General features: G+C 46.2%; 1 long non-coding RNA gene across 6 annotated transcripts in view; it reads right to left on the reverse strand.

The window, feature by feature from the left end:
* The window catches only part of LOC137539148 (uncharacterized), a 413,808-nt gene extending 406,166 nt beyond the window's left edge, over window positions 1–7,642 (reverse strand). For all 6 annotated transcript variants that reach the window (XR_011024932.1, XR_011024934.1, XR_011024930.1 and 3 more), the window contains exon 1: window positions 7,385–7,642. This is a non-coding gene — a long non-coding RNA (uncharacterized lncRNA). The remainder of the gene's footprint in view (window positions 1–7,384) is intronic.
* Between the last annotated feature and the right edge of the window lie 14,833 nt (window positions 7,643–22,475).

Below are 22,475 nucleotides of genomic sequence, written 5' to 3' on the forward strand. Positions count from 1 at the left end.
ATCGGTTTCAGGCTGAAATCGATTCACAATCTGTTTGCAGTAAAGGCAGCCATACGATCCCTATCTGATCAGATTCGATCAGATAGGGATCTGTCAGCTGGTCGATCTAATGGCACATCGACCAGTGTATGGCCACCTTAATGCTGAAAGCCCACCATACTGCCTATGTAAGTTATATGTTAAGCCCCATCTACACGATACGATTCTTTATACGATTCGATATTCGATTCTATTTACGATCCAATTAAATCCAACATGTCCGATCAGGATTCGATTCGATTCAATTCGATTTACCATTGTTTAGCAATGGCAAATCAAATTGAATCGAATCGAATCCTGATCGGACATGTTGGATTTAATCGGATCGTAAATAGAATCGTAATTGAATCGTATAAAGAATCGTATCGTGTAGATGGGGCTTTAGATGCTAACGTGGGCTTTCCAATCAGCAGACTTGGAGAGGGGCTTTGTACAGAGCAGATTACGCTGACTGGTAGGAGATTATTGATAAAAACTGGGGAGGTAAAACATTCCACATTTTCTGGCTTGGTTCACTCTAACCTTTCCTTCAACCCACAATTCCAACAGGAACCTTTACTAGATGTCTCCTGAGTTACTTCTTCAAAAACAAACTTCCCTTATGCAGAGCCAGCACTGAAAATAATCCTCCTCACAGGACGTGGAACGGCTTTACGTTGCACTTGCAAGAGCTGAAATAAATGCTTTGATTTTCTGAGAGTGAACATTTTTTGGACGTACATCAGCTGTGCCATGCATTCATGCTAATGATATGATATGGGTTAAAAGAAAAAAAAAAACTAAGACTAGTCTCAGCAGCTCTGACTATGGCACTGATGACTCAAACATGATATGCTGCATTTTGAAGCAGAACTCGTTTTTAAGAAATAATTTCAGCCACAGTTTGTGCCTCAGAGGACAAAGGAGATTGAGAGAAACTAACATTCAGCTCTAATAAATGGAGTCCTTTCTCGTTCTGTTCTCTCTTTTCAATACACTCTCCTGAAAGTAATTTTACCTCATTTCCTATTATTGCATCAAGACTATTTGGCTTTATGAAAATCTTAAATCACACAATGGCTTTTATAGTTAAAAACTATCAAAGGGTTTCTTCCAAGTGCGGAATGTAAAACTTTCCTAGCCTGTCAAAAGATGCCCACGAGAGGTGTTGTAGAAGCCTTAAAACAAGCTGTGAGAGAAGAAACTGGAAAGTCCTCAGTCTAATGTTGGGATGCAACGTCTTGGAATTAAGTCAAGGTGAACAAACTGGGAGGGAAACACAACCCAAAAAATAAAATGATTGAGGGTCCTTTTACACTCCACCACAGCTGAAAAGTTGCGCTGCACATTTTAGCAGTGGTGCGACCAAAGAAAAGAAAAAAACATGCGACTTTCGGTGCACTTCCAGTAATCGCAGGGTAAGTTACGTCTGTGGTGCCCAGAGTACTTCAATCGCGCTGCACCGCAGGCACGTTACTTTAATGGCCACTGTGTCAAGCTGTGGCGCATCCATCTGAAAATGGCGCCTGCGAATAATGGCGCACGGTGTTGTCGCTAATCCGTTTGCCGCTTATCGCTATTTAACGTTAAAGCCTTATTGTTATTTAACGTTAAAGCCTTATTGTTATTTACCGTTAACACACAGAACCCTCTCTGTACCTATCCCTAACCCCTAAACCCCCCTGATGGTGCCTAACCATAAGACCCCCCTGGTGTTGCCTAACCCTAAGACCCCCCTGGTGTTGCCTAACCCTAAGACCCCCCTGGTGTTGCCTAACCCTAAGACCCCCCTGGTGGTGCCTAACCCTAAGACCCCCCTGGTGGTGCCTAACCCTAACCACCCCCCCTGGTGGTGCCTAACCCTAAGACCCCCCTGGTGGTGCCTAACCCTAAGACCCCCCTGGTGGTGCCTAACCCTAAGACCCCCCCTAGTGGTGCCTAACCCTAAGACCCACCTGGTGGTGCGTAACCCTAAGACCCCCATGGTGGTGCCTAATCCTAACCACCCCCCTGGTGGTGCCTAACCCTAAGACCCCCCCTGGTGGTGCCTAACCCTAAGACCCCCCTGATGGTGCTAACCCTAAGACCCCCCCAGTGGTGCCTAACCTTGACAGTGTTACATTAATCCCCGTTTTGCAGTTAAATAACGTCTGCAGTTTGGCTTATGTAGGGCGCTATTGATAAATAACGTTAGTGTGTGCCACTATTGATAAATAACGTTACTGTGTGCCACTATTGATAAATAACGTTAGTGTGTGCTATTTTTCTTCTTTTTTCCCTGTGCGCCATTATTATGCAGTACTAACGATAAATAGCGATAAGCGTATCTTTTTAATGCGGCGCCATTTTTATGCATAGGCGCTGTGCGCCATTATTCACTGATCCCAGCTGTGGCGGGGAGTGTGCTGCGGCGCAATAAGTATAAAAGGGCTTAAAACTGTTTATGAGGTAAATTGAACATATCTCAAGAATGAGTGTGTTAGTTCAACAAGCAAGGAGTTTAGCAAAACACAAAAATGATGATGCATTTTGCTAGAAATAAACAATGGAGTTGATTCATTAAGCTCTGCTGCTAAAGAAGCGCACCTTAATGACAGCAGCGCGAGGTATAACTCTCTAGCATATGCTATGCTGCCATAGCGTGCACTGCTAACTTATGCATGCTTTATTAGTTTAAAAAGCACTCTATTAACTTCATGGGTTCTCCACTGAACCCATTCTGAGCCCCGACCGGTCCATTGGCTTCAAAGGATGATATTCTTGCACTTTGATTGGCTGCCTGTCAATTGGCTGCCTGTCACTTGACATAGGCTTTAGCAACACAGCTTAATGAATCAACCCCAATGTCTTGGAGTATGTCAGACACAGCTCAGAGCAAAATGCATCATCATTTTTGTGTCTTAATTAACTATTTGCTTGTTGAACTGACACTCTCTTAAAGAGGAACTCCAGTGAAAATACGGTAATAAAAAAGTGCTTAATTTTTATAATAATTATGTATAAATGATTTAGTCAGTGTTGCCCATTGTAAAATCTTTCCCCTCCCTGATTTACATTCTGACATTTATCACATGGTGACATTTTTACTGCTGGAAGGTAATGTTAGTGGAAGGAGATGCTGCTTGCTTTTTTGGCAGTTGGAAAAAGCTATAAACAGCTGTTATTTCCCACAATGCAACAAGGCTCCCAAAGTGTGATGTCAAGACCTCAGTGCTGTGAGGCGTTGACATCATTTGTGGGAGGAGTTTCACCACAAGATTAGATGATCCGTGTGGGGAAAGGAATAGCTTTCTCATGGGAAAGGGGATATCAGCTACTGATTGGGATGAAGTTCAATTCTTGGTCACGGTTTCTCTTTATGGTAAGTCCATCTTACTTTTTTTTCAATATTTTATTGAAATGTTCAATTAACAAGAAGAGCTTAGTAAAGATCAGATCAGATACATGTAATTGTGAACCCTTAACGTAGCAGGGCTGTTTATGGAACGAAGAAACTAAAATAGCTGTATATATAACCATACATACTGTATATACATGGTAATAAGCATTTATATGCAACGCCTACATACACATATCAACTAATTGACGAGAGTCCAAGAAAAGCGATTCTGCCACTTTTGTATTGTAGACTGAGTTTCTCAGCTCTGTTCAAAAGGGAGCACAGGGTACTCCGTATAGATAACAAATAATTAAAAAAGAGTTAAATTCAACATTTAACTAGAACGTATTAACAGGATAATAGTCTCATATCACCCAGCTACTATTCTACTGAAGATGAACCTTCTGAGAGAGGGAAGTTGAGTAGTAACGTGTCAGAGCAGTGGGTAGAACAGGAAAGGAGACATTAGGGGTACATTTCCTGGATTATTTGGATTTGGTCTACTTGAAGTTTCTAGTTATCTCAATGGGTAGGTACTAGGAGCAGACGCGTATCTGGAAAGGTGCAGGTATGGCACGTGCCCCAGGCGCCCTACCTCTTCAAACAGGGGGGGGGTGCAGTGCTGCTGACAGCATTCCTGAGTCTAAGGGAGTAGCAATCATCCGGCAGCCTGGCCTTATCAGTCTTTGTCATATACTGTATCTACATTAGAACTATTGAGAGGTGAGCTCTGAACTTTTCCCTCTCTCCCTACCACAGTTCATGTCTCAGTCCCCTGAGATAGCAGCAGATACTTTTGGTCTGGATGTTACATGATCTCCCATTCATTCCCATCTCTGGCATTCACACATTCCTCAGCCTTATCTCAATGTGCTGTTTGCTGTTTACTTACTTTTATTTATGACACTCTCTGCACTTTCACCATTATCCTGCTAGCATCTCTGTGGCTAGTCTTAACAACTTCTCTCTTGTACAGTCTACCTCAATAGTTAAAATGCATTATATCTCTAGCTCAGTATCTATTTACTGATATTTAATAGGTTGTCAGGCTTTTATTATGTTATTATAATCGCCACTGCAAATGTTTCATTGCTTTCATTCATATGAGAGTGGTGGCTGCCATCTTTATTTCCTTTCAAACAATACCAGTTGCATGGAAATCCTGCTGATCTTTCTGGTCATCAGGGTCTGAATCACACACCACCTGAAACAAGCATGCAGCTAATCTTGTCAGATGTGTCAGACATTTGATCTGCATGCTTGTTCAGGGTCTATGGCTAAGGCAGGGATCACACTTGTTTTTCAGTTTTCAGCTTGCCTTTTGCTGCATACGTTTTCTGCACAAGTGTGTTACTACGTAGAAAAACACGCACACATTTTTTCTTCACAGCAGGTAATGTAATTGATACAGAAAACTGACAAAATGTGCAGAACTATCATGCAGAATGTCCATTTTTTTTTCTGCGCGAGAAAAACACATTAAGTGTGAAGTAACCCTTTGATTAACATGAGTTCTTAGTTTTTCTGTGCAGAAAATGCGTATGAAAACAGTCAAGTGTGTTCCCTGCCTTAATATTAGATGCAGAGGTTCAGAAGGATAGCCTAATTTATTTCATAGTGACGTGTGTGTGTGTGTGTGTTTGTGTTTGTTTGTGTGTGTGTGTGTGTGTGTGTGTGTGTGTGTGTGTGTGTGTAAGATGACTCAAGGGGAGGGCCCACAGATACACGATGCCACACAGACACACATACCTCCCAACATTTTAAGTGTCGAAAGCGGGACACTTAGGCCACGCCCCTGGCCATGCCCCAACCCCCTAGTCACGCCCACTAATTTATTTTATTTTTTTTAAATTTATTTTTTACTAAAAAATTTTAATTAATTACTCCCGAAAGGGAGGGTGCCAGTGGGAGGGGGAGGAGGGTGGCCGAGGGGGGGAAAAGAAAACCCGATCGAGACACCAGCCCGGGGATGCGTATGCGGCATGGATGCCGCATGGACGCTATTAAGCTTCTCCCTACCTCCCTCCTAATGTGCCCCCAGTGTCCCCTTATGTGATTAATTAGGGGGGTTGTCAGTGGAGGGGGGGGAGAATGCCCGTCACCGTGGGTGGGGAGGAGGGTGCCACTTTTAGGTGGGGGGGGGGCGCCTGGGCAGAGAATGGAGGCGGAAAAACTGATCGAGGCTCCAGCCGCGGTAATGAGGGATGCGGGAGCCCGGCTTCAATACTTCCTCCCTCCCTCCCTCCCTCTGTGAATGCCCCCAAATGTATGTCCGTGTGCCCCCCTCTCCTCCCCTCCCTATAGGCAGAGTGAGCGCAGCGGAGCGGGCAGTCGGGTCCTCTTACCGCTGATGCACGCATACTGTCTCTGGGGACTGGCATTGGACCTCCATGTGCTTCCTGTTTACTATGACGTCACAGGAAGCACATGGAAGTCCGATACCAGAGACAGTATGCTTGCATCAGCGGTAAGAGGGTCTGACTGCCCGTTCCGCTGCGCTCACTCTGCCTATAGGGAGGGGAGGAGAGGGGGGCACACGGACATACATTTGGGGGCATTCACAGACAATGGTTCTTACCCAGCAGTAATGTTTACTGAATAGTAATAAAGAATAAATAGCTGGGCATTTATAAACTGTCAGATAACAAAAGAATAAATCATACAGTAACAGTAATACTATCAAACCTAAAACAACTAGCTCTTACTAAATATCATCCCCTAGGCCACGAAGCAGCCTGGCTGCACCTGACTGTTCCTGCGTAGTCTTCGGGGTGCACCCTTAACCACTTTACCCCCGCGCGTACGTATTTCTCCGCCCCTTTTTCCATCCTTTAAAAACCAGGGACGGAGAAACACGTACTTTCCGCGTTCCCGACGCTGCCCGCGCTCCCGCTCGTAAACACGCCGCCCGGCGCTAGTAAAACCGCCGCCGCCCGCTCGCCCAGAGATCAATGAACGGGAAAATCCATTCCCGTTCGTTGATCTAAGCCCCGCAATGATCAGCTGCTCTCCTATGGGCAGCGCGATCATTGTGAGAAAAAACTCACGTGTCCAGCCTCCTTATTCTTCCTCCAAGCTTCCGGAAGGAAGCTTGGAGGTCGCATTAAAACAAAAAGTTACTGTGGCCATCTTGTGGCCAAATAGTAAACTACACCCTACACATTTTTCACATACAAATAAATGACTTTTACACATAAAATTAACTCATTACCTCCCACACTCCCCATTTATTTTTTTTTGTAATTAAAAAAAAATTAAAAAATTTACAATTAAAAAAAAGACATAAATAGTTACCTTAGGGACTGAACTTTTTAAATATTTATATCAAGAGGGTATAACACTGTTACTTTATAAACTATGGGCTTGTAATTAGGGATGGACGCAAAACTGAAAAAAATGCACCTTTATTTCCAAATAAAATATTGGCGCCAAACATTGTGATAGGGACATAATTTAAATGGTTTTATAACCGGGACAAAAGGGCAAATATGTTTCATGGGTTTTAATTACAGTAGCATGCATTATTTAAAAACTATAATGGCCGAAAACTGAAAAATAATTATTTTTTTCCCCACATTTTTCCTATTTTCCCATTAAAACACATTTAGAAAAAAATAATTCTTGGCATAATGTCCCACCTAAAGAAAGCCTAATTGGTGTCGAAAAAAACAAGATATAGTTCATTTCATTGCGATAAGTAATAATAAAGTTATAGACGAATGAATGGAAGGAGCGCTGAAAGGTGAAAATTGCTCTGGTGCTCAGGGGGTAAAACCCCTCAGTGGTGAAGTGGTTAAGTATTGCGCAATACTATTTGTAATCCACAGGTAATATGTCCGTCTTGTAATCCACAGGTAATATGTCTGTCTCTTTACACAAGGCTTCCCTATTTGTAGTTCCAAGCCAAGCAAAGCATGTCTCTGGCAATGTACTGTAATATATAAAATGTCACTGGTATGCACTATGACGCAGCGAAGATGCACTTACAGTTCCTTAGGTACTTTGAGCAGACTTCCAGTGCTTCCTTCTGGATCCACAGGTCTCAACAGCCACACCACACAGACAGGATACCCCCGGATAATTCACTGCAAAAATGTCCTTAGGTGCTGTAGTAAAGTCCCCTCTGTGTGCCACAAGTTCCTCTCAGGCTCCTCAGAGATGTATTCTGCAATCCAATCACAAGGCCACCAGATTCTCCAGCTCTTCACAGCAACCACTGGCAAACACAGCTCTCACTTCCTGTTGCCCCTGGCAACCCCTCCTATTTAAATAATCTGTGATGCACTAATCTAATTTGTTCATGCAGCCACAAACCTGTAATTACACTTCACTAGCACAACTGTGGGGTTCAGATTACTCCCCTAAATTAGCCTTAATCACATTTTGAAAGGTGAAAGAATATACGTTTTCATTACTCTACACTGCATTGTAACTTATTCCTTATCCTTTGCTTCCATATACTAATTGATGTGAATAGTGCAGGTACATTCATACAGATACATTGTAGAACATGGCTCCATACCCTTACTAGTGTTGGGCGAACACCTAGATGTTCGGGTTCGCGAACGTTCGCCGAACATCGCCGCGATGTTCGGGTGTTCGCGCCGAACTCCGAACATAATGGAAGTCAATGGGGACCCGAACTTTCGTGCTTTGTAAAGCTTCCTTACATGCTACATACCCCAAATTAGCAGGGTATGTGCACCTTAAGAGTGGGTACAAGAGGAAAAAAATATTTGAAAAAGAGCTTATAGTTTTTGAGAAAATTGATTGTAAAGTTTCAAAGGAAAAACTGTCTTTTAAATGTGGAAAATGTCATGTTTCTTTGCACAGGTAACATGCTTTTTTTCGCCATGCAGTCATAAATGTAATACAGAGAAGAGGTTCCAGGAAAAGGGACCGGTAACACTAACCCAGCACCAGCAGCAGCACACGTGATGGAACAGGAGGAGGCGCAGGAGGAGAAGGCCACGCTTTGAGACACAACAACCCAGGCCTTGCATGAGGACAAGAAGCGTGCGGATAGCATGCTTTGTACCGCCATGCAGTCATAAATGTAATAAAGATAAGTGATTCAATAAACAGGGACCACGCGGCAACGCTAACCCAGCAGCAGCAGACGTGATGGAACAGGAGCAGGCGCAGGAGGAGAAGGCCACGCTTTGTGAGACACAACAACCCAGGCCTTGCATGAGGACAAGAAGCGTGCGGATAGCATGCTTTGTACCGCCATGCAGTCATAAATGTAATAAAGATAAGAGGTTCCATAAACAGGGACCGGCAACGCTAACCCAGCAGCAGCAGCAGCAGACGTGATGGAACAGGAGCAGGCGCAGGAGGAGAAGGCCATGCTTTTTGAGACACAACAACCCAGGCCTTGCATGAGGACAAAAAGCGTGCGGATATAGCAGCAATGCTTTTTGCCGCCATGCAGTCATAAATGTAATACAGATGAGAGGTTCAATAAACAGGGACCGGAAACGCTAAACCATCCCAGATGTTCATTGGTCATGTTACTTGGTTGGGGTCCTGGAGTGTTGCGTAGTCGTTTCCAATCCAGGATTGATTCATTTTAATTTGAGTCAGACGGTCTGCATTTTCTGTGGCGAGGCGGATACGCCGATCTGTGACGATGCCTCCGGCAGCACTGAAACAGCGTTCCGACATAACGCTGGCTGCCGGGCAAGCCAGCACCTCTATTGCGTACATTGCCAGTTCATGCCAGGTGTCTAGCTTCATGCCCGGTTTCAGGTCCAGCGGTGCCAGCCACAAATCCGTCTGTTCCTTTATTCCCCTCCAAATTTCCTCCCCTGTGTGCTGCTTATCCCCAAGGCAGATCAGCTTCAGCAACGCTTGCTGACGCATGCCAACAGCTGTGCTGCACTGCTTCCACGATCCTACTGCTGCTGGTGCTGGGTTAGCGTTTCCGGATGAGGTACAGCTTTGAGATGCGTTGGAGGAGAAGGAGTCAGAGAGGTAGGTGCTGCTGTTGTTATCCAGTGGGAGGGACGGCGGTGCAGCTGTTTGCGGCGTGGGCAACACCCGCGCCATAGCAGGTGAGGAATCGCTGCCAGGCTCCACAAGGTTCACCCAGTGCGCGGTAAGGGAGATGTATCGACCCTGGCCGAACGCACTCGTCCAGGTGTCAGTGGTGAGGTGAACCTTGCAGGCAACGGCATTCTTCAAGCTTCGGGTTATTTTGCTGACCACGTGCTCATGCAACTCAGGCACTGCAGAGCACGCAAAGTGGTAGCGGCTGGGAACCACGTAACGTGGGATGGCCACTGACATCATGCCCTTGAAGCTGTTTGTCTCCACCACTCGATATGGCAGCATTTCGCAGGCCAGAAGCTTGGCTATGCTGGCTGTTACTGCCACGGCCCGGGGGTCATTTGCTGGCAATTTCCTCTTGCGCTCAAACATCTCCGAGACAGACAACTGAACCGTAGGGCTGCACACCGAAGGGCTGTTGGTTGTTGTGTTTGATGAACACTGGGAGACCTCAAGAGCACTACTCCGGAAAGTGACAGTGTCAGCGTCGTCTGATGTTTGTGAATGTTGTGAACCACGCAATGGCTGGGCTACTGCTGCTGCTGAGGCGGGTCTGGTGGTGAGTCTGGTGAACCCAAGGGAGGCAGTGTTGCTGGTGGTACCCTGTCCTGCCGCGTTTGCCCACAGAGTGGGATGTTTGGATAGCATGTGGCGGCTCATGCTGGTGGTGGAGAGGTTGTTAATACTTTTCCCCCTGCTCAGGCGGGTCTTGCACACCTTGCAAATCGCCATGGTAACATCCTCAGTGCAGTCTTCAAAGAAAGCCCAGACTTTGGAGCACCTGCCTTGCTGGCGATTTCTGTTTGCGCCTCTTTTGCCTCTCACTTGAACTTCCACGCTTGTGGTGCCTGAAATTGCGCGCCGCCTACCTTGTGGAACAAGGCGAACTCGTGCAGCAGTGGGTTCTTCAACAGACTCATCTGTGCTGCTGCTACGACAGCGATGTTCTCGTTCACAAACAAAATCTGGGTCTATGTCCACATTGTCCATACCCTCCTCTTCCATCTCCTCAAACTCGTCATATGTCATTGTGGGGGGCCGCCGCCGTGGAGTAGAGCTCCCCAGAACAACCTCTGTGCAGCTCACTCCAACGTCGTCTGGTTATCTGGCAGTTGTGTGCGTGGTGTCGCTGCCGGTTGTGTCAGCTTTGTGCCCACTGGCTCCTTGTAACTGGCTGAGGACTCGGACCTCGTGCGTGATGTGCTGGTGCTGCTTAACCCACTGCTGGACACTTGAGAGGTCATCCAAGTAATTATCTGGTCCTGTTCTTTTGGATCTGTGAGGGTGGTTGTCCTGGACAACATGGGCGGTATTGAGTGGGTTTTCTTCGGTGCTCCCCTGTGGCCTGTACGTGAACCGTCAGGGGAAACACCTCTTCCCTTGCCCCTCCCTCTTTCACCGGATTTCTTCCTCATTTCATTTATCCTTAAAGTACACGCTGACTGGCAGCAGTACAGTGGCAGTACAGAAATGCTATACAGTGGTGGGTGAGCGGTGTACCACTATTGCCAGCAGCGACACAGAGCACAATGCTATACAGTGGCGGGTGATCGGTGTACTACTGTTCCCAGCAGACACAGAGTGGCAGTAAACACAATGCTATATAGTGTGGCTGAGCCGTGTACACAGAGTGGCAGTAAATACAATGCTATATAGTCTGCTATATAGTCACCCCGAACGGGGTGATGTTCTGCAGAACCCGAACAGTGGCGAACACTGTTCGCCCAACACTACTGGGAACGCAGATTTTAGTACATAAACACACGATACAACATGTTTTCCAGGGTCGGACTCTGAGACACATACAGATGGTCCCGATCATCATCCTCATCATACAACTCTTCTCCTGAGTCTGACCCACCCACCACCTCTGCCACCCCAACATCCCCAGACACAGACCCCTCATCGTCCTCAACATTAACTTGGGATGCTGGCCTGAGCCAGACCTCCTCCTCCACATCAGGCCCCATCATCTCCTGAATGGCAGCCCTCATTAATCACTCTGGCGACGGACCGATGGACACAACGTTCTCCTCCGGGGAGGGCTGCTGCTGACCACTGGCTGCTGGGGTGGATGTTATAGCTTGTGTGGGGCATTGGCTGTTGCTGTTGTTGGGAGTGCTGCTCACAGCGGAGGTCTCTGAGGAACTCATGGTGAGCTCATATAGTGGTTGGCGGTGAGTGGAGTATTACTGATCCCAGCAATATACACACTGACTGGCAGAGTACGCAATGCTATATAGTGTGGCTGAGCGGTGTACACAGAGTGGCAGTAAACACAATGCTATATAGTCTGGCTGAGCGGTGTACACAGAGTGGCAGTACACACAATGCTATATAGTCTGGCTGAGCGGTGTACACAGAGTGGCAGTACACACAATGCTATATAGTCTGGCTGAGCGGTGTACACAGAGTGGCAGTACACACAATGCTATATAGTCTGGCTGAGCGGTGTACACAGAGTGGCAGTAAACAATGCTATATAGTGTGGCTGAGCCGTGTACACAGAGTGGCAGTAAACAATGCTATATAGTCTGGCTGAGCGGTGTACACAGAGTGGCAGTACACACAATGCTATATAGTCTGGCTGAGCGGTGTACACAGAGTGGCAGTAAACAATGCTATATAGTGTGGCTGAGCCGTGTACACAGAGTGGCAGTAAACAATGCTATATAGTCTGGCTGAGCAGTGTACACAGAGTGGCAGTACACAAAATGCTATATAGTCTGGCTGAGCGGTGCACACAGAGTGGCAGTAAACAATGCTATATAGTGTGGCTGAGCCGTGTACACAGAGTGGCAGTAAACAATGCTATATAGTCTGGCTGAGCCGTGTACACAGAGTGGCAGTAAACAATGCTATATAGTGTGGCTGAGCAGTGCACACAGAGTGGCAGTAAACAATGCTATATAGTGTGGCTGAGCCGTGTACACAGAGTGGCAGTAAACAATGCTATATAGTCTGGCTGAGCAGTGTACACAGAGTGGCAGTACGCACAATGCTATATAGTCTGGCTGAGCCATGTACACAGAGTGGCAGTACAGACAATGCTATATAGTGTGGCTGAGCGGTGTACACAGAGTGGCAGTAAACAATGCTATATAGTGTGGCTGAGCGGTGTACACAGAGTGGCAGTAAACAATGCTATATAGTGTGGCTGAGCGGTGTACACAGAGTGGCAGTAAACAATGCTATATAGTCTGGCTGAGCGGTGTACACAGAGTGGCAGTACACACAATGCTATATAGTCTGGCTGAGCGGTGTACACAGAGTGGCAGCAAACAATGCTATATAGTGTGGCTGAGCCGTGTACACAGAGTGGCAGTAAACAATGCTATATAGTCTGGCTGAGCAGTGTACACAGAGTGGCAGTACACACAATGCTATATTGTCTGGCTGAGCCGTGTACACAGAGTGGCAGTACACACAATGCTATATAGTGTGGCTGAGCGGTGTACACAGAGTGGCAGTTAACAATGCTATATAGTGTGGCTGAGCGGTGTACACAGAGTGGTAGTAAACAATGCTATATAGTCTGGCTGAGCGGTGTACACAGAGTGGCAGTACACACAATGCTATATAGTCTGGCTGAGCGGTGTACACAGAGTGGCAGTAAACAATGCTATATAGTCTGGCTGAGCCGTGTACACAGAGTGGCAGTACACACAATGCTATATATCTGCACGAACTCACCAGCACACCACCACTTAAAGCACACCTTTATTGTGCATCCACAATTTTCCAACAATTGTTTCGGAGGCCACGCAGGGTCCCCCTTTATCAAGGCATGTGGTTACACTACACATAAAACAATTCACTCTAAATAGTCTTCTAATCCCCAATACCCCACCCGTGAAATGACCTCATGAATGACATCATGCTAATTAACCTAGGTAAACATGCTCAAACTTTGCTTGTCATAAATCATCATAACACTGTATGTGATGGTTACACTTATGCAAATACATACCATGTAATTCAGCCTTCTACCTACCGTCCCATATGCCCCCAGATTGCCTCTGCTATACCTCTGTGCCAATCGCCGATATTTCAAATTCTAATGCCATCCCCTCCAGCCGTTACTCCCGCACACGGATAGACTCTCCGAGTCCACTTCCGCGATCTGATGGGCGTTCCGGTGGGCGTGGTCTCCACACGCACACTGGAGCATCTGCCTGGGCGTAATGGTGCATCTGCGTCATTGACGTCACATGCCCATGTCCTGCCCGATCGCGCTGACGGCGCTCCCTGTCATAAGGGCGTGTCTATAAACCACCATCCCCATCCAATCTCCCATCACCTTACAGCAGTCATCTGGTTCATGCCACGTGATGCAAGCACGCTATCCAGCGTGCCTCCTCACCACGGCAACCAGGACTGCTGGTCCACTCCGTCATAGTCACCTGGTACAAACCACGTGATATACACATACCGTCCAGCGTACCTACTCACCATGGCAACCAGTATTACCTGGTTAGCTCTCCCCGCCGCCGCAAGACTGTCCACAGGACTAGTCCTCTATAAGTGGCACTAGACAGTGAAGTGCACGAGAATGTTCTTCCCCGCATCCACCGCCTATAGCCCACATGTTCGCTTAAGGAGGGGATAGACATAAGATAAATTTATGCTGTTAAAACCACAGCTCAATGGGAGGTCTGGTACTCACTGCTCAGCAGTCTAGGGGCATCGTGTGACGCAGGTTCCAATCACAATAAGTAAGGGATATGGCAAGAATGGCTTGGGTGGGATAAAAGGAAGACAAAACTGACATTGAAGGGAAGCAAGGTTGGGGGAAGCGGAAGACCAGTGTTGATTCCACCCTGCAAAGAGACCATGAGACATATTATTACCCATGTGACCAAACATGATGATAACAGTGTATTAAAACTTTTAAAATACATGGACCCCCCGCATGACAGTAACCTCCTTACATATATCTCGACATAATGACCTCTATCAATCTACTATCTTTCTCCCAGGAAACATGTCAGTGGATTATTTTTGTTTAGGCCCCTTGGGGCCACAGTTCCCATTTCGAATATCCAAAAGGCTTCTCGCTGTAGAAGCTTTTTCTCCCAATCCCCTCCCCGTCTTGGTTTCCTGACTTGTTCTAGGATCACCCCTCGTATCTGGTGGGCTCTGTGGTTGTTCTCCACACAGTGTATTGCAACGGGTTTTGTGTAATCCAGATTATCACCCTTCTCTTTAGCTGCCCAGGCCACCCTTATATCACTCCGATGTCGTTGGAATCGTTTTTTAAAGGGATTAGTGGTCTGCCCTACATAGGCCAGACCACATGGGCATTTTAACATGTACACACAGTGATCCGTATTACAGTTGAAATATCCTTTCATCTTGTATTTTTTACCACTATTGGGGTTCAGGAATTCTGTGCCCGTTATGATTGAATCACAGACATTACAATTATAGCATCTATAGCAGCCTTTCTTAGTCGAAAAGACAAACTCTTTCTTGTATTTCGGTTGTGGGTCCGCCTGAACCAGCAGACTCCTGAGATTGGCACTGGACCTATATGCAAACATGGGTCTGTCTTTTATTTCAGGGGCAAGTGTTCGATCTGCCTGAAGAATATCCAGGTTTTTTATCGTGGCTTTTTTGACCAGTCCTGCATTATCATTAAATGTTTGTACAAAGGGTATACCTTTTTTCTCATTATTTCTTGGAGTTTTGCCTCCTGCAATTTCAAGTGCCCTCCTTTTAGCTCTCCCCAACACTTCCATGGGGTATCCCCTTTCTAGGAACCTCTTTTCCATTTCCACCATGTTGGTTTCACACATCTCCTCATCTTTACATATCCTCAAGACCCTGAGGAATTGGGATATGGGTAATCCTTCTTTCAGATGTTTTGGGTGTGAGCTTGAGAAGTGCAATAGGGTATTTCTGTCCGTGGGTTTACGGTACAATGTTGTAGTTAGGATGCCTCCATTATTGATAACCATCACATCTAGGAAGGGGATCTGTACTTCCGAGACTTCAGGATTAAACACGATGCCTGAGAATATGCCATTTAGATAATCTACAAACTCAAAGAACTCCTGTTTGGGGCCCCTCCAAAGTACGAAAATATCGTCTATAAATCTGGCCCACCAGACTACATGTGTGCTGTATAGGGCAGACGTATACACGAACCTCTCCTCCAACCACCCCATAAACAGATTAGCCAGGGCTGGTGCAGCCGAACTTCCCATTGCTGTACCCCTATGTTGTTTATACCATTGCAGCTCAAAGCGAAAGTAATTAGATGTCAGAATAAGTTCCAAACCTTCTAGTACAAACTCAACGGGAATTCTTGGATGTTCAGAATGAGTTAGAAAATGACGTACCGCCTCTAGTCCAGCCATATTAGGTATGGAGGTGTACAGCGCCCCAATGTCCATTGTGCACAACAAAGTTCCTTCTGTCACTTCTCTTATATTTCTCAATTTGGACAAAAAATCATTGGTGTCCTTTAGGTATGCCGGCAAATTTCTGACCAATGGCTGAAGAACAAAATCGATGAACTGTGCCAAAGGCTGCGTCACCGACTCTGTTCCTGACACAATCGGTCGAAATTTCAGTGGATTTGTTCCCTTATGGACTTTGGGGAGGGGAAGGGAACAGAAAATCACACCCAAATCTAACTAGAGCAGAAAGGGATGCAATTAAACGTTTGAGGGAAGATGAGGGAAGATGACACTATAATCATCAAACCCGCTGACAAAGGGGGAGCAATAGTGATCATGGACTATGAGAAATATAGAGAAGGTATGCTTAATATGCTGGGTGACAGTAACACCTATGAGGGTCTGAGCAGTGACCCAACTAATGAAATCAAAAGTAAATTGGAAAGATTGCTAGATCTAGGCCTGAAAAGTGATTGGTTAACAGAAAATGAATATGATTACATGTGCATCTCATTTCCTCAAAGGCCAGTAATATATGGGCTCCCCAAAGTCCATAAGGGAACAAATCCACTGAAATTTCGACCGATTGTGTCAGGAACAGAGTCGGTGACGCAGCCTTTGGCACAGTTCATCGATTTTGTTCTTCAGCCATTGGTCAGAAATTTGCCGGCATACCTAAAGGACACCAATGATTTTTTGTCCAAATTGAGAAATATAAGAGAAGTGACAGAAGGAACTTTGTTGTGCACAATGGACATTGGGGCGCTGTACACCTCCATACCTAATATGGCTGGACTAGAGGCGGTACATCATTTTCTAACTCATTCTGAACATCCAAGAATTCCCGTTGAGTTTGTACTAGAAGGTTTGGAACTTATTCTGACATCTAATTACTTTCGCTTTGAGCTGCAATGGTATAAACAACATAGGGGTACAGCAATGGGAAGTTCGGCTGCACCAGCCCTGGCTAATCTGTTTATGGGGTGGTTGGAGGAGAGGTTCGTGTATACGTCTGCCCTATACAGCACACATGTAGTCTGGTGGGCCAGATTTATAGACGATATTTTCGTACTTTGGAGGGGCCCCAAACAGGAGTTCTTTGAGTTTGTAGATTATCTAAATGGCATATTCTCAGGCATCGTGTTTAATCCTGAAGTCTCGGAAGTACAGATCCCCTTCCTAGATGTGATGGTTATCAATAATGGAGGCATCCTAACTACAACATTGTACCGTAAACCCACGGACAGAAATACCCTATTGCACTTCTCAAGCTCACACCCAAAACATCTGAAAGAAGGATTACCCATATCCCAATTCCTCAGGGTCTTGAGGATATGTAAAGATGAGGAGATGTGTGAAACCAACATGGTGGAAATGGAAAAGAGGTTCCTAGAAAGGGGATACCCCATGGAAGTGTTGGGGAGAGCTAAAAGGAGGGCACTTGAAATTGCAGGAGGCAAAACTCCAAGAAATAATGAGAAAAAAGGTATACCCTTTGTACAAACATTTAATGATAATGCAGGACTGGTCAAAAAAGCCACGATAAAAAACCTGGATATTCTTCAGGCAGATCGAACACTTGCCCCTGAAATAAAAGACAGACCCATGTTTGCATATAGGTCCAGTGCCAATCTCAGGAGTCTGCTGGTTCAGGCGGACCCACAACCGAAATACAAGAAAGAGTTCGTCTTTTCGACTAAGAAAGGCTGCTATAGATGCTATAATTGTAATGTCTGTGATTCAATCATAACGGGCACAGAATTCCTGAACCCCAATAGTGGTAAAAAATACAAGATGAAAGGATATTTCAACTGTAATACGGATCACTGTGTGTACATGTTAAAATGCCCATGTGGTCTGGCCTATGTAGGGCAGACCACTAATCCCTTTAAAAAACGATTCCAACGACATCGGAGTGATATAAGGGTGGCCTGGGCAGCTAAAGAGAAGGGTGATAATCTGGATTACACAAAACCCGTTGCAATACACTGTGTGAAGAACAACCACAGAGCCCACCAGATACGAGGGGTGATCCTAGAACAAGTCAGGAAACCAAGACGGGGAGGGGATTGGGAGAAAAAGCTTCTACAGCGAGAAGCCTTTTGGATATTCGAAATGGGAACTGTGGCCCCAAGGGGCCTAAACAAAAATAATCCACTGACATGTTTCCTGGGAGAAAGATAGTAGATTGATAGAGGTCATTATGTCGAGATATATGTAAGGAGGTTACTGTCATGCGGGGGGTCCATGTATTTTAAAAGTTTTAATACACTGTTACCATCATGTTTGGTCACATGGGTAATAATATGTCTCATGGTCTCTTTGCAGGGTGGAATCAACACTGGTCTTCCGCTTCCCCCAACCTTGCTTCCCTTCAATGTCAGTTTTGTCTTCCTTTTATCCCACCCAAGCCATTCTTGCCATATCCCTTACTTATTGTGATTGGAACCTGCGTCACACGATGTCCCTAGACTGCTGAGCGGTGAGTACCAGACCTCCCATTGAGCTGTGGTTTTAACAGCATAAATGTATCTTATGTCTATCCCCTCCTTAAGCGAACATGTGGGCTATAGGCGGTGGATGCGGGGAAGAACATTCTCGTGCACTTCACTGTCTAGTGCCACTTATAGAGGACTAGTCCTGTGGACAGTCTTGCGGCGGCGGGGAGAGCTAACCAGTTAATACTGGTTGCCATGGTGAGTAGGTACGCTGGACGGTATGTGTATATCACGTGGTTTGTACCAGGTGACTATGACGGAGTGGACCAGCAGTCCTGGTTGCCGTGGTGAGGGGGCACGCTGGATAGCGTGCTTGCATCACGTGGCATGAACCAGATGACTGCTGTAAGGTGATGGGAGATTGGATGGGGATGGTGGTTTATAGACACGCCCTTATGACAGGGAGCGCCGTCAGCGCGATCGGGCAGGACATGGGCATGTGACGTCAATGACGCAGATGCACCATTACGCCCAGGCAGATGCTCCAGTGTGCGTGTGGAGACCACGCCCACCGGAACGCCCATCAGATCGCGGAAGTGGACTCGGAGAGTCTATCCGTGTGCGGGAGTAACGGCTGGAGGGGATGGCATTAGAATTTGAAATATCGGCGATTGGCACGGAGGTATAGCAGAGGCAATCTGGGGGCATATGGGACGGTAGGTAGAAGGCTGAATTACATGGTATGTATTTGCATAAGTGTAACCATCACATACAGTGTTATGATGATTTATGACAAGCAAAGTTTGAGCATGTTTACCTAGGTTAATTAGCATGATGTCATTCATGAGGTCATTTCACGGGTGGGGTATTGGGGATTAGAAGACTATTTAGAGTGAATTGTTTTATGTGTAGTGTAACCACATGCCTTGATAAAGGGGGACCCTGCGTGGCCTCCGAAACAATTGTTGGAAAATTGTGGATGCACAATAAAGGTGTGCTTTAAGTGGTGGTGTGCTGGTGAGTTCGTGCAGATATATTGGAAACGTGGTACTGCCTATACCACTTCACCAAGCACCCCAAGAATTGGAGATTGGATGGTGTGCCTGCTTCATTTGGAGAGACAATGCTATATAGTCTGGCTGAGCGGTGTACACAGAGTGGCAGTAAACAATGCTATATAGTCTGGCTGAGCGAGGTACACAGTGGCAGTACACACAATGCTATATAGTCTGGCTGAGCGGTGTACACAGAGTGGCAGTAAACAATGCTATATAGTCTGGCTGAGCGAGGTACACAGTGGCAGTACACACAATGCTATATAGTCTGGCTGAGCGGTGTACACAGAGTGGCAGTAAACAATGCTATATAGTGTGGCTGAGCGGTGTACACAGAGTGGCAGTAAACAATGCTATATAGTCTGGCTGAGCGGTGTACACAGAGTGGCAGTACACACAATGCTATATAGTCTGGCTGAGCGGTGTACACAGAGTGGCAGTAAACACAATGCTATATATAGCGTGGCTGAGCGAGGTACACAGTGGCAGTACACACAATGCTATATAGTCTGGCTGAGCGGTGTACACAGAGTGGCAGTAAACAATGCTATATAGTCTGGCTGAGCCGTGTACACAGAGTGGCAGTACACACAATGCTATATAGTCTGGCTGAGCGGTGTACACAGAGTGGCAGTAAACAATGCTATATAGTCTGGCTGAGCGAGGTACACAGTGGCAGTACACACAATGCTATATAGTCTGGCTGAGCGGTGTACACAGAGTGGCAGTAAACAATGCTATATAGTCTGGCTGAGCGAGGTACACAGTGGCAGTACACACAATGCTATATAGTCTGGCTGAGCGGTGTACACAGAGTGGCAGTAAACAATGCTATATAGTGTGGCTGAGCGGTGTACACAGAGTGGCAGTAAACAATGCTATATAGTCTGGCTGAGCGGTGTACACAGAGTGGCAGTACACACAATGCTATATAGTCTGGCTGAGCGGTGTACACAGAGTGGCAGTAAACACAATGCTATATATAGCGTGGCTGAGCGAGGTACACAGTGGCAGTACACACAATGCTATATAGTCTGGCTGAGTGGTGTACACAGAGTGGCAGTAAACAATGCTATATAGTCTGGCTGAGCCGTGTACACAGAGTGGCAGTACACACAATGCTATATAGTCTGGCTGAGCGGTGTACACAGAGTGGCAGTAAACAATGCTATATAGTCTGGCTGAGCGAGGTACACAGTGGCAGTACACACAATGCTATATAGTCTGGCTGAGCGGTGTACACAGAGTGGCAGTAAACAATGCTATATAGTCTGGCTGAGCGAGGTACACAGTGGCAGTACACACAATGCTATATTGTCTGGCTGAGCGGTGTACACAGAGTGGCAGCAAACAATGCTATATATAGTGTGGCTGAGCGAGGTACACAGTGGCAGTAAACAATGCTATATATAGTGTGGCTGAGCGAGCGGTGTACTACTGTTCCCAGCAGCGACACACAATGACTGGGGGGGACCCTGGCTAGCGTGGCTGGAGAGCGAACTACCCTGCCTGCCTACCCAAAGCTAAACCCACAGAGAAATGGCGGAGATATGACGTGGTTCGGGTATTTATTTACCCGAACCACGTGACCGTTCGGCCAATCAGAGCGCGTTCGGGTCCGAATCACGTGACCTGTTTGGCCAATCACAGCGCTAGCCGAACGTTCGGGGAACGTTTGGCCATGCGCTCTTAGTTCGGCCATGTGGCCGAACGGTTTGGCCGAGCACCATCAGGTGTTCGGCCGAACTCGAACATCACCCGAACAGGGTGATGTTCTGCAGAACCCAAACAGTGGCGAACACTGTTCGCCCAACACTAACCCTTACACGTGTGTGTTCTTTTTGCATGAAGGGATTAACCGGTCCAAAAAGGTTAGATGCTGTTGATTGTACGTGTGTGTCTGTGTGTGGTGGTGGTGGTGGGGGGGGGGGGGGGGGGCGCAATTTTAGTATTTGCTATGGGCGCTGTCTTACCTAGATACGCCACTGACTAGGAGTCATAGGCTGAACTCCTATGGTCTAGAACAGCGGTGCCCACAATTTTTTGGGCTTGTGAGCGGCTTTAAAAAATTAGCAAGTCAATATGATCTACGTATGTACAATTTTAGGAGCACAATTGTATATACAGAATGGAAAATTTAGTGCGGTCGGGATCTACCATGAATTCCTTGTGATCTACCAGTAGATTGCGATCCACTTAATGGGCAGCTCTGGTCTAGAACCTGTTGCCAATCTATTTGGGGGATGGGGGAGCTCTTAAAGAGACTCTGTACCAAAAATTACAACGTTTTTTCTACCATCCTACAAGTTCCTAAAGCTGTTCTAATGTGCTCTGCCTTGCTGCAGCACTTTCTACTATCACTGTCTCTGTAATAAATCAATGTATCTTTCCCCTGTCAGACTTGTCGGCCTGTGTCTGGAAGGCTGCCAACTCTTCCGTGCTGGTCTGTTTATGCACAGTCTCCAGGCCCCTCTATGCACACTCCAGTGTGTGTGTATTTACATAAGCCAGCAGTGTCTCTGCTATCTTATCAGTAATAGAAGAGAGCTGGATAAAAATCCTCCTCTGTTAGGCTGTGAAAGTAGCTGGCTGACACATACTGAGGAATTACAAACACAGGCACAGGCAGAGCTGTCTGCAGGAAGCCTGTTACTTTTCCGTGCATGAGAGAAGCAGGGGACAGAAGGTAAACACACAAATGATCTTTTGAGATTCAAAAGGAAAGCTGTATACAGCCTGCTTGTGTATGGATGTATTTTCTATGTGTGGACATACTGGACATCATTCTACTTCCTGTTTTGGTGGCCATTTTGTTTGTTTACAAACAAGCTTTTAAAAACTGTTTTTGACTACTTTTAATGCGGCGGGGAGCGGCGAAATTGTGACAGAGGGTAATAGGAGATGTCCCCTAACGCACTGGTATGTTTACTTTTGTGCGATTTTAACAATACAGATTCTCTTTAAAGCTGATGATAAAGTAGTCAAGCATGCTTCCATCTCTAGATAATAACGCACTGTATATATTAGCTGGGTTAGGGAGGGAAGCTCCTTGTTTCTCCAATTTGCAAGGGTTAATTGGCGGGCTGAGCAAATGATATGGCTTGCGTTCTTCCGATGTGTTAGGGGAATA

Source organism: Hyperolius riggenbachi, chromosome 11 (assembly GCF_040937935.1).
Source record: "Hyperolius riggenbachi isolate aHypRig1 chromosome 11, aHypRig1.pri, whole genome shotgun sequence".
Lineage (NCBI taxonomy): Eukaryota > Metazoa > Chordata > Amphibia > Anura > Hyperoliidae > Hyperolius > Hyperolius riggenbachi.